The following is a 12,034-nucleotide window of genomic DNA, read 5'->3' on the forward strand; positions in this document are numbered from 1 at the left end:
TTCAAAGAATAGAAAAAGAGCCCGAACATTTAAAATATGACACAGAAATTAAAAATCCAACAGAAGGATTGAAAGAAAACTCATCCAGACAGTAGAATAAAAAGATAGTGATTGATTTAGAAAATCCAACTTTCAAAAATCTGTTGGAGGATTTAGAAAGCCCAACTTTCAGTGTCCAAGAAGGAAGAATTCAGAAGACAGAGAGGAGAAAATTTCCCAGAGCAGAAGCAGTGAGTTTATAGAGAGAGAGGGCTCAGCAAGCACCCAACACCAAGACTCGCACCAAGGGACTACATTGTGAAATTGCCAGCTTTTAATGACTTTCTGTGGAGAGCTGGGGGGGAAAGGACAGATTCAAAGCATAGCGAATTAAAATCGCATTGGAATCCTCAATAGTAGCATTGAAAGTTAGGAAACAAGAAGGCAAAGTTTTCGAATATTGTGCAGAAAAATGATTACCAACTCTGGGTATGAAATTTCCAGACTAACAGCCAACTGAGTATGATGTTAGAAGAAGGTACTTTCAGAGATCTAAGGTCCCAGGAAGCCGCTGGAGGATGCACTTCAACAAACGAATGCAGTAGACCATCAAAGGCAGGGAGGGCTGGTGATTTGGCAGGCTGGTGGGGAAGAGAGGTCCCCAAGTGGTGGCTGGCAGCAGGCCCAGGGTGCCTGAGACAGTTCAGAGAGATTAGGGAGGTATGTCTCTGAGAAAAAGAAAAAAAGCACACCGATAAGTAGAGATTCACTCCTCTTTCAGAGATATCGGGACGATTAATGAAGTTTGCATGAAACTTACCAAAGAGGTCACCATAAATTCCCAGGAAAACAAAGAGCTGTATGAGAGAGAAAATCTAACCAGAGGACACTATAAAGCCCAGCTGTTAAAAAAAAAAAAAAAAACTTGTCTGATCATAATGTAAATGCTAACTATTGAGTCGGGAGACTAGAGGGAGAGAAAATGTGAGTGTGTATACGGATGTGTGTTTGTGTGTGTGTGTGTGTGTGTGTGTGTGTGTGTGTAGGTTATGGGGAAGAAAGAGGCTTATACAAGAGCTAAATTCTTGTCTTCCATCATAGGAAGTTAGATAAAATTTAAAACTGAAAAAATGAAGAAATAACAGTATAAGCCTGTTCTTCAGACCAATGGAAGTACCCATGGGGAAATGCTAAGAGTTTAAAGTGGCTGCCTTCAGGGAACAGGGATTGTATGCAGACGGGTGAGATGGGGCTGCCAGTTTTTTGGTTCTTGTTATAAGCTTTATAATCTTTTCTCTTTTGTTATTGTGGTGAAATATACACAACATAAAATTGGTTATTTTAACTATTTTTAAGTGTATTTTTCAGTTGTATTAAGTACATTCACATCATCATGCAACCAACACCGACCATCCATCTCCAGAACTTTTTCATTTTCCCAAACAGAAACTGTCTGCATTAAACACTAACTCCTCGTTTTAACCTCCCCCCACACCCTGGCAACCTCCATTCTACTTTTGGCCTCTGTGAATTTGACTGGGCACCTCATACAGGTGGAATCATCCAGTATTTGGCTTATTCCACTTAAGATAATGTCCTCAAAGTTCATCCATGTTGTAGCATGTGTCAGAATGTCCTTCTTTTTCAAGGCTAAGTAATATTCCCATATGCATATACTATGCAAACTTTTTAAGCCACACACATTGTTTTGATACAAAAAAGCTTTTAAGAATTTTTGTGTGTATATTATTTAAAACTTGGAAGAAAGAGAAGAAGCCATGTATGTCTGGCTAGATTTGGGAGAATTAAAAGGTCCAAGACATTGTATCTGTCAGTCATTGCAGAAGCACTACTTGAGCATATTTTCACTGTTGACTGGACACACTCCAAGAAAAGGATCATTGATACAATGGGCCATGGAGAGCTCAGGGTTTGGATAGATGAGGACAGGTGAGGACAGGGTGACGCTGGCAAGAGTGGGAAGTTGGGCAAGTCAAAGACAGAGCTTCTAGAGTCTCTGTGAACTATGAGGCAGGGAGCAGGGTCTGTGTTGAGAGAATCCAGGAGTGGCTTAGCAAAGCCAAATTCAGGATTGGACCAAAGGAGCTGGATGGACTTGGGGGTCATTTATGGGACTGTGGGGTGGCCTGGAGAGCTCCAAGCCTCCTTCTGGAGTCTGCCTTTCTGGACGCCACAGCACAAGGAGCCCCAGATGTGCACACGTGCCCTGGTCAGTGCTGGGAAGTGTAGCTAGAGGTTTTCACCTCATCCCACCATGTATTCATCACTCCTTCACACAGAAGTTTACTGCCTAGCCCCTGCCCTCATCTTCACCACCGCACACACACGAGCTTACACCTGGCCCCACTTTCACCCCTCCCCACGTACGGAGACAATTTTCACAAGTAGGACAGACTCCCTGTAACATGTGGAAGGAAACTCATACAGGGGATAAGAAGGTCTTTCCTTCTCTCATTTTCCAGATGAGAAAGCCAAGACTTGGGAATATCATGAAGCTTAGTTGAGGCACAAACCATGGAAGGTCAGAGGCAGGCCCGCTCCCTGCAGGAGGGATCTTTCAACCACATTCACCTCTCCTCTCAGCAGCACACACACATTTTCTCCCAGGATGAACACCTTTACAAAAGCATGTGCTAGACAGATGGTGGTGAATCTTCACCGCTTCCTCTCTGGGAGGGTAGTCACCATTTTCCCTTCTGGGGCCACCCCTTCTGTCTCCTCATTTGTACCAAGCAAAGAGGGGAAAATGTCCCCTGTATTCAGTGCAATGTGACTTGGTGCTTAAGATCACTGACCTTGACCTTGCAGGGCCCAAGGCTCCAAGGCAGACTCTCCATTTATTAGTGGGTGGCCTTGAACAAGTTCCCTAACCTCTCCAAGCTCCAGCATCTTCATCTGTAAGCACGAAAAAGAGAAATTACCACCCAGCATGGCTGGGAGGGTTGTGCGTGGATAGTGTCCAGCACAGAGCCCGGCCTGTCATCAGTACCCGCTCCACACTGGGCATGACTGGCCGTGACTCAGGACAATACATGCAGCCTCTAGACCCCACATGGTGCTACCTGGCTGTGTTGTTGATTAGCTGTCTCCAACTCAGAAGGACACAGAAAAGATCATCTTGAAGTCCTTTCTGGTTGTAAGAGTCAGCATTTTTAGCCACAGACTTGGAAAGGGCAGCCAGATGGCTGTGGGGCATCCAGGGTCCAGATGGAGAGGAGGGGATCCCAGCAGGAAGGGAAGCAGTTTGCAGGGAGGAAGTTTGCCAGCTCCTGGGATGTGCAGAATATCAGACATCACCGGCGCTGTGCGTCCTCAAAGCTCTAGTGGCATCTGTCTCTTCATGGCCATCCGACATCCTTTCCCTCTTTGTATCAGGACCTACGCCTCTTTTGGGGGACCCTCCTCTTTCCCTTTGGCTGTCTTTTTGGTGGGATGGTAAAGCAAGGTACACCCCTTTACCCCGGCACAGTTCAGACAGTTGTCCCATGATAGGCCAAACACTTTCCTTGGGGACCCGCAGCCTTGAGCAGGGCAACCCAGGGATGGATGAAAAACCAGCAAAGTGGAGAGTCCAGTGGTGGCAGCTGCTAGAGTGCCAAGCTCTCTGCTGTCCGGATGACAAGCCGCCCTGCTTCCTGCCGGCTAGCTCTCCGGCCCACCAGTCCCTCTGTGAGTTACCTAATAGCTGCACTATAAATGTCTTTTTACTGGATTTTCCCAGATTTATTTGTTGTGGGCTGCACCCAAAGAACACAAACTCATATGCAAGTGAAAACGTGCCCGTGGGAAGTAACAATCCACTGTTCCCCTCTGTCCCCAAGGCTCAGGAGTAGCAGTCTTGACTGTTAAATGGTTATTGGGATCATGGATTTCTGCATCCACCCATGAGAAAAACTAACTGCTGTGGGAATTGCCTCCCTGCCATAAGCAATGAGATAACTGGGCAGAACATATAAAACAAACGTTTTCAGACACTGAACACGAAGCAGAGGAGAGCAGGGAGACGGCAAACAATGGCCCGGCTTGCTGCCTGTGGTCTGCAGTGAAAGGACAGGGAATCGACACAGACCCAGGGGTCTCACTGAGTTGAAGAGGCAAAAATAAGACTTCCAGGAGGCCAGGGAAGCTAGAATTTGTAGGTGAAAGTACCGGAGAGGAGGAAGCGGCAGGAAGAGTTCTGGGAAACTGCAGAGAGGTCGCCTGCCGAGGATGAGTGTGCGTGGGGGGCTGTTCTCATTTTCTATTGGTTCATGACCAACTGCCGTAGCGGCCTCAACGGCACAAACTTATTATCTCGCAGCTTCTGTGGGTTGGTGTTCTGTGCTTTCTTAGATTCTTTGTCTCTTTGGCCTCCATTCATTACAGAGCCAATTATGTCAACTCTATTTTCTTATGTTCGGTATTCTTGATGCTCTGGCATCTGTGGCTTCACTGACTTGGCAGAGACGGCCCATCTCAAGGTCAGTCAGTTCTTAGAGACAGCAAAGGGCTCACCTGGGAGCACATCTTCTATATGCAGACTAGCCAACCCAGAGCCCATCCTCCAAACCACTTCTTACCAAACTCCAACGCACCATGGCAATATTCCCCTGCTCTAAATCGCTCCAGGGCCAGGTGTCAAGACAACTAGGAACGGCCTCTATGCCCCTAAGACTCTCCAGGATTATTCATACCAGCCAGTCCTAAACTGATGGCCCTGCTTTGCCTTGCCTTTTCCAGGGAAATGTTCTGGCCCACGCTTTCCTGTCACTTCTGTTTTCTGACCAAAATTGGTGCTTCAGCCATGTGGCTCTGCATGGTGGGGCATGCCCCCTTCTGTTGGATAATATAAGTAATAAACACCTTTCAGTGGCATTGGACTCTGTGTTGTCTCTCAGTCACCTTCATAAATTAAAACCTCATAGGTACAAGTCAGACAGTCAGGAGTTCAGAAGTATCTTAGCCGGTCATCTCCTTATGGCCTCATAAGGCTGAAATCCAGGTGCAGCCAGGCTAGGGCTGAGGGCTCTTTGCCAAGCTGACTGTTTTGGCAGAATTCATTTCCCTGTGGCCATATCATTGACATCACTATTGCCTGCGACTATTGGCCAGGCACCTAGGGGTGGACCAGGTCCTAGCCACATGGTCCTCCCAGAGAATGGCAATCCACCTTTTCAAAGCTAGCAGGAGGATCCCTCTCTTCAAGAAAGACCAGGACCTTCTTTTAAAGGGCTCCTCTGATTAGGTCATACCTACCCAGGATAATTTCCCTTTTATTTTATTTTTTATTTTTTAAAGGCCCAAAATTTCCCTTTTTATTAATCAGTCAACTTATTAGAGACCTTAACCTGCAAAATGCCTTTACCTTTGTAATATAATGTAACCTGATCACGAGAGTGAAATCTCATCATATTCTTAAGTTTCACCCACAAGAAAAGGAAGGGGGTTAGATGGGGGTGCATATATTCCAGGGGGTAGGAATCTTGTTGGGAGCTGGGGATATCTTAAAATTCTGCTTAGACAAGAGGAAAATCTTTAAGTCCAAAAGGAAAACAAACAAACAAACAAAAAAAAAAACACCACCAAAAACACACCAGTAGGCAACAGGGCAAACAAATTCTAGAGTTGACACAGGACCAGAAGAATTCATGTTCCAATCCAACAGAGTGGAGAGATCTCATAATACCTACGGCATTCAGCAAAGTCCTCAGAAGGTTCTTGCCTTAGAGGTGAAGGTAAATTGTTAATAGTTACTGTAGTTTTTCTTAGCTGCAAGGGATATATCCCAAAATACCCAGTGGATGCCTGAAATCTCAGATAATACCAAAGCCTAATTATACTGTTTTCTCTTACACATACATGCCTATAATAAAGTTTATTTTATAAATGTGGCACAGTAAGAGATTAACAACAATAATCAATAATAAAATAGAATAATAACTGTATACTTTAATAAAAGTTATACAAATGTAGTCTCCTCTCTCACTGTCTCTCAAAATATCTTTTTGTATTATATCACCTATTTTCAGACCAAGGTTGACCACAGGTAACTGAAACCCTGCCGTGAAACTGTAGATAAGGGGGACTAATGTGCAGAATAACGGCTACTCTGACTCTAACAAAATGTAAAAGCGAGCCTCAAATGGAGTAGATTGACAGCCAAGTTACTTAACTGCATCCCAGAACAAAATTCAATACTCTTTTAAAAAAACACAACTAAATCTAGTATTCAACACTCTTTAAAGGAATACAACCAAACATAGCATCCAATTTTACATTCACAACATAAAATTTGCAATGTCTAATATACAAATGAAAATGCAAAAACAAAGGAAAATATGAGCCATAATCAGAGGAAAAACAGATGCAGAATGGAGAGAGATGATGAAGTTAGCAGAAAATTACTTTAAAACAGCTATTATAATCTTATAAATGTGCTCAAATATGCAAAGGAAGACAAGAATATAATGAGGATAGAAATAAAAAATATTAAAAAGGCCCAAATATAACTTCCATAGATAAAAATATAATCTCTGAAATGAAAAGTAACTGGATTAGACCTTTTAGAAGGAAAGATGATTACACTTAAAGACATAGCAATATAAGCTACAAAATGACGTACACAGAGGAAGACAACAGAAAAAAAAGCAGCATAGATTTAGTGAGCTATGAGACAATATCAAGCAGTTTAATGCATATATATTTGGTCAGGCATGGTGGCTCACTCCTGTAATGGCAAGACTTGGGAGTCCAATGTGGGAGGATTGCTTGAAGCCAGGAGTTCAAGACCAGCCTATGCAATAAGCAAAACTCTGTGTCTACAAAAAAAATTAAAATTAGCCAGGTGTGGTGGTGTGTGCCTCTAGTCCCAGCTACTCAGGAGGCTGAGGTGGAAGGATCGCTTGAGTCCAGGCATTTGAGGTGCAGTGAGCTATGATCATGCCACAGCATTCCAGCATGGGTGACAGAGCAAGGCTGGTCTCTTAAAAAAAAAAAAAGTGGTGTGTGTGTGTGTGTGTGAGATCTCTGAAGAAAAGAACAGAGAGAAATACAGAAAAACATTTTAATAAATGGTCCAAAAGTTTCCAAATTTGATGAAAATTAGAAATCCACAGATCTTCTCAACAAATCCCAAGCATGAGAATCATAAAGAAAACTAAACCAGAGAGGATCGATCCAAGATGGCCGTTTAGGAACAGCTCAAGATTGCAGCTCCCAGTGGAAGCGCAGAGGGTGAGTGGATGCCGCATTTTTATTGCCCACAGACTAGGAAATTCCCAGGTGGAGGAGGCCCACAGGTCGCCAGCGTGGTTGTGTCAGCCGGTGCGGCTGCTTTGCCCTGCGCAGCTGCTTTGCCCTGCGCGGCTGCTTTGCCCTGCGCGGCTGCTTTGCCCTGCGCGGCTGCTTTGTCAGCGACCCAGCGCAGTGGTTCTCTGTACAAAATACACTGGTCTGGGTGCCCTTTTGGCTGGTGATTGGAGCCACGGGAAGCCACCCATTCGTCTGTTTAAAAAGGGGACTGAACAGGGAACCAGGACATAGATTCCAGGGCAAAAAAAGCGCCACCAATCTCAGTGCCATTGTTTAAGCCAGCACAGTGAGTCGCCACATGGGAAAACACACAGATCCCAGCGCCTCTTCAACAGGCGACTGGAACACCAACTTAAAAAAAAAAAAAAAAAAAAGGCCCTGAGGCAGGGAGCCAGGCGATCAGGCTCAGCTGGTCCCACCCCCACAAAAGAATAGCAATCAGAAACTCTCTGGATTGAGAGTTTCACAGCAAGCGCAGCTGAACCCCGGACAGTCCAGCTCTGTGGGGGAGGGGCGCCTGCCATTACCAAGGCACTCCAACACTACAGAGGTAGTCAGCCAATGCTGAGGCAGCCCGCCATTGCCAAGGCAACCCGCCATTGCTGAGGGAGCCCACCGTTGCCAAGGCAACCTGCCATTACAGAGGGAGTCCGCCAATACAGAGGTGGCCCACCATTGCAGAGGCAGTTCTAACTATACCCATATAAACAGGACTGCAGGGAAGTTCACTCGGCAGCTGGGCGGAGCCCACAGCAGCACAGCAAAGCCTCTACAGGCAGACAGTGACTAGGCTGCCTCCTTGCTGGGCAGGGGAGCTCTGAAGGAAAAGAAGGCAGCAGCACAACAGAAACTCATAAATAAAGCCCTAAATCCTTGGGACAGAGCACCTGGGAACAAAAAGCGGTGTATGAGTTCTGCTGCAGCAGACCTAAACGTACCTGCCCAGCAGCTCTGAATGAACAATGGAGCTCACAGCTCAGCATTTGGGCTCCTATAAAGAACAGACTGTCTCCTCAAGCAACTCCCTGACCCGTGTATATCCAAAGAGCCGCCTCATAAAGGAGAGATAAGATTGACACTTGGCAGGTATCCTTCTGGGACAAAGATAGCAGAAGGAGAAAACTGGTAGCAACCCTTACTGTTCTGCAGCTGCTGCAGTGATCCCCAGGCAAGCAGGGCCTGGAGTGGACCTCAGCAGACCTACAGGAGAAGGGCCAGACTGTTAGAAGGAAAACTAAGAAACAGAAATAACCTCATCATCAACAAATAGAACGTCCACGCAGAGACCCAATCTGAAAGCCAGCAACTACAAAGATGACAGGTGGATAAATCCTTAAAGATGGGAAGAAACCAGCGCAAAAAGGATGAAAACACCCGAAACCAGAACACCTCTCCTCCTATAAGGGATCACAACTCCTCACCAGCAAGGGAACAAGGTTGGAGGGAGAACGAGTGTGATGAAATGACAGAATCAGACTTCAGAAGGTGGGTAGTAAGAAACTTCTGTGAAATAAAAGAACATGTTCTAACCCAATGCAAAGAAACTAAGAACCTTGAAAAAAGATTTGACGAAATGCTAATGAGAATGGACAAAATAGGAAGGAATATAAGTGAACTGATGGAGCTGAAAAACAGAACATGAGAACTTCACAAATCATGCGCAAGTTTCAACAGCTGAATTGACCAAGCAGAAGAAAGGATATCAGAGGTCTAAAATCAACTCAATGAAATAAAACGGGAAGGCAAGAATAGAGAAAAAAGGGTAAAAAGGAAAGAAAAAAGTCTCCCAGAAATGTGGGACTATGTGAAAAGACCTAATCTACATTTGATAGGTGTACCTGAATGCAACCAAGAGAATGAATCCAAGCTGGAAAATACTCTTCAGGATATTATGCAAGAAAACTTCCCCAACCTAGCAAGGCAGGCCAATATTCAAGTCCAGGAAATACAGAGAACACCACAAAGATATTCCTCAAGAAGGGCAACCCCAAGGCACATAATCGTCAGATTCACCAGGGTTGAAATGAAGGAGAAAACACTAAGAGCAGCCAGAGAGAAAGGTTGGGTTACCCACAAAGGGAAGCCCATCAGACTCACAGCAGATCTCTCAACAGAAACCCTACAAGCCAGAAAAGAGTGGGGGCCAATATTCAACATCCTTAAAGAAAAGAACTTTCAACCCAGAATCTCCTATCCAGCCAAACTAAGCTTCATAAGTGAAGGAAAAATAAATTCCTTTGTGAACATGCAAGTACTCAGAGATTTTGTCACCACCAGGCCTCCTTTACAAGAGCTCCTGAAAGAGGCTCTACACATATAAAGGAACAACCAGTACCAGCTACTCCAAAAACATGCCAAATGGCAAAAAGCATCAACACAATGAAGAATCTGCATCAACTAATGGGCAAAACAGCCAGCTAGCACCAAAATGGCAGTATGAAATTCACACATAACAATATTAACCCTAAATGTAAGTGGACTAAATGCTCCAATCAAAAGACACAGACTGGCAAATTGGATAAAAAGCCAAAACCCATTGGTGTGCTGTATCCAGGAAACCCATCTCACATGCAAGGATACACAAAGGCTCAAAATAAAGGGATGGAGGAAGATTTACCAAGCAAATGAGAGCAAAAAAAAGCAGGAGTAGCAATTCTCATCTCTGAAAAATTAAACTTTAAAGCAACAAAGATCAAAAGAGACAAAGAAGGACATTACATAATGGTAAAAGGATCAATGCAACAAGAAGAGCTAACGATCCTAAATATATACGAACCCAATACAGGAGCACCCAGATACATAAGGCAAGTTCTTAATGACTTACGAAGAGACTTAGACTCCCACACGATTAAAGTGGGAGACTTTAACACCCCATTGTCAATATTAGACAGATCAACCAGACAAAAAATTAACAAGGATATCCAGGACTTGAACTCAGACCTGGATCAAGCAAACCTAATAGACATTTACAGAACTCTCCACCCCAAATCCACAGAATATACATTCTTCTCAGCACCACATCACACCTACTCTAAAATTGACCACATAATTGGGAGTAAATCACTCCTCAGCAAATGCAAAAGAACGGAAATCGTAACAAACATTCTCTCAGACCACAGTGCAACCAAGTTAGAACTCAGAATTCAAAAACTAACCCAGAACCGCACAGCTTCATGGAAACTGAACAACTTGCTCTTGCATGTTGACTGGATAAACAATGAAATGAAGACAGAAATAAAGATGTTCTTTGAAACCAGTGAGAATGAAGACACAACATCCCAGAATCTCTGGGACACATTTAAGGCAGTCTCTAGAGGAAAATATATAGCAATGAGTGCCCACATGAGAAGCATGGAGAGATCAAAAATTGACACCCTATCATCAAAATTGAAAGAGCTAGAGGAGCAAGATCAAAAAAACTCAAAACCTAGCAGAAGACAAGAAATGGCTAAGATCAGAGCAGAACTGAAGGAGATAGAGACACAAAAAACCCTTCAAAAAATCAATAAATCCGGGAGCTGGTTTTTTGAAAAGATCAACAAAATAGACAGACCACTAGCCAGATTAATAAAAAAGAAAAGAGCGAATAACCAAATTGATGCAATGATAAAAAATGATAAAGGGGATATCACCACAGATTCCACAGAAATTCAAACCATCATCAGAGATTATCACAAACAACTCTATGCACATAAACTAGTAAACCTGGAAGAAATGGATAAATTCCTGGACACTTGCCTCCTCCCAAGCCTAAACCAGGAAGAAGCCGAAACCCTGAAGAGACCCATAACAAGGTCTGAAGTTGAGGCAGCAATTAAGAGCTTACCACCCAAAAAAGCCCAGGTCCACACAGGTTCACAGCCGAATTCTACCAGACATACAAAGAGGAGCTGGTACCATTCCTTCTGAAACTATTCCAAACAATACAAAAAGAGGGAATTCTTCCCATGTCATTTTATGAGACCAACATCATCCTGATTCCAAAACCCGGCAGAGACTCAACAAGAAAAGAAAACTTCAGGCCAATATCCATGATGAACATAGATGCAAAAATCTTCAATAAAATACTGGCAAGCCGATTGCAACAGCACATCAAAAAGCTTATCCACCATGATCAAGTAGGCTTCATCCTGGGGATGCAAGGCTGGTTCGACATACGCAAGTCTATAAACGTAATTCACCACATAAACAGAACCAAAGACAAAAATCACATGATTATCTCAATTGATGCAGAGAAGGCCTTTGACAAAATTCAACAGCCCTTTATGCTAAAAACCCTCAATAAGCTAGGTATTGACGGAATGTATCTCAAAATAATAAAAGCTATTGACGACAAACCAACAGCCAATATCATACTGAATGGGCAAAAACTAGAAGCATTCCCTTGAAATCTGGCACTAGACAAGGATGCCCTCTCTCACCACTCCTATTCAATATAGTACTGGAAGTTCTAGCCAGAGCAATCAGGCAAGAAAAAGAAATAAAGAGTATTCAAATAGGAAAGGAGGAAGTCAAATTGTCTCTATTTGCAGACAACATGATTGTATATCTAGAAGACCCCATCGTCTCAGCCCCAAATCTCCTGAAACTGATAAGCAACTTCAGCAAAGTCTCAGGATACAAAATCAATGTGCAAAAATCACATGCATTCCTATACACCAATAACAGACTTAAAGAGAGCCAAATCAAGAATGAACTGCCATTCACAATTGCCACAAAGAGAATAAAATACCTAGGAATACAA

Source organism: Sapajus apella, unplaced genomic scaffold, assembly GCF_009761245.1.
Source record: "Sapajus apella isolate SASKATOON/1434 unplaced genomic scaffold, GSC_monkey_1.0 scaffold56, whole genome shotgun sequence".
NCBI classification, from domain to species: domain Eukaryota; kingdom Metazoa; phylum Chordata; class Mammalia; order Primates; family Cebidae; genus Sapajus; species Sapajus apella.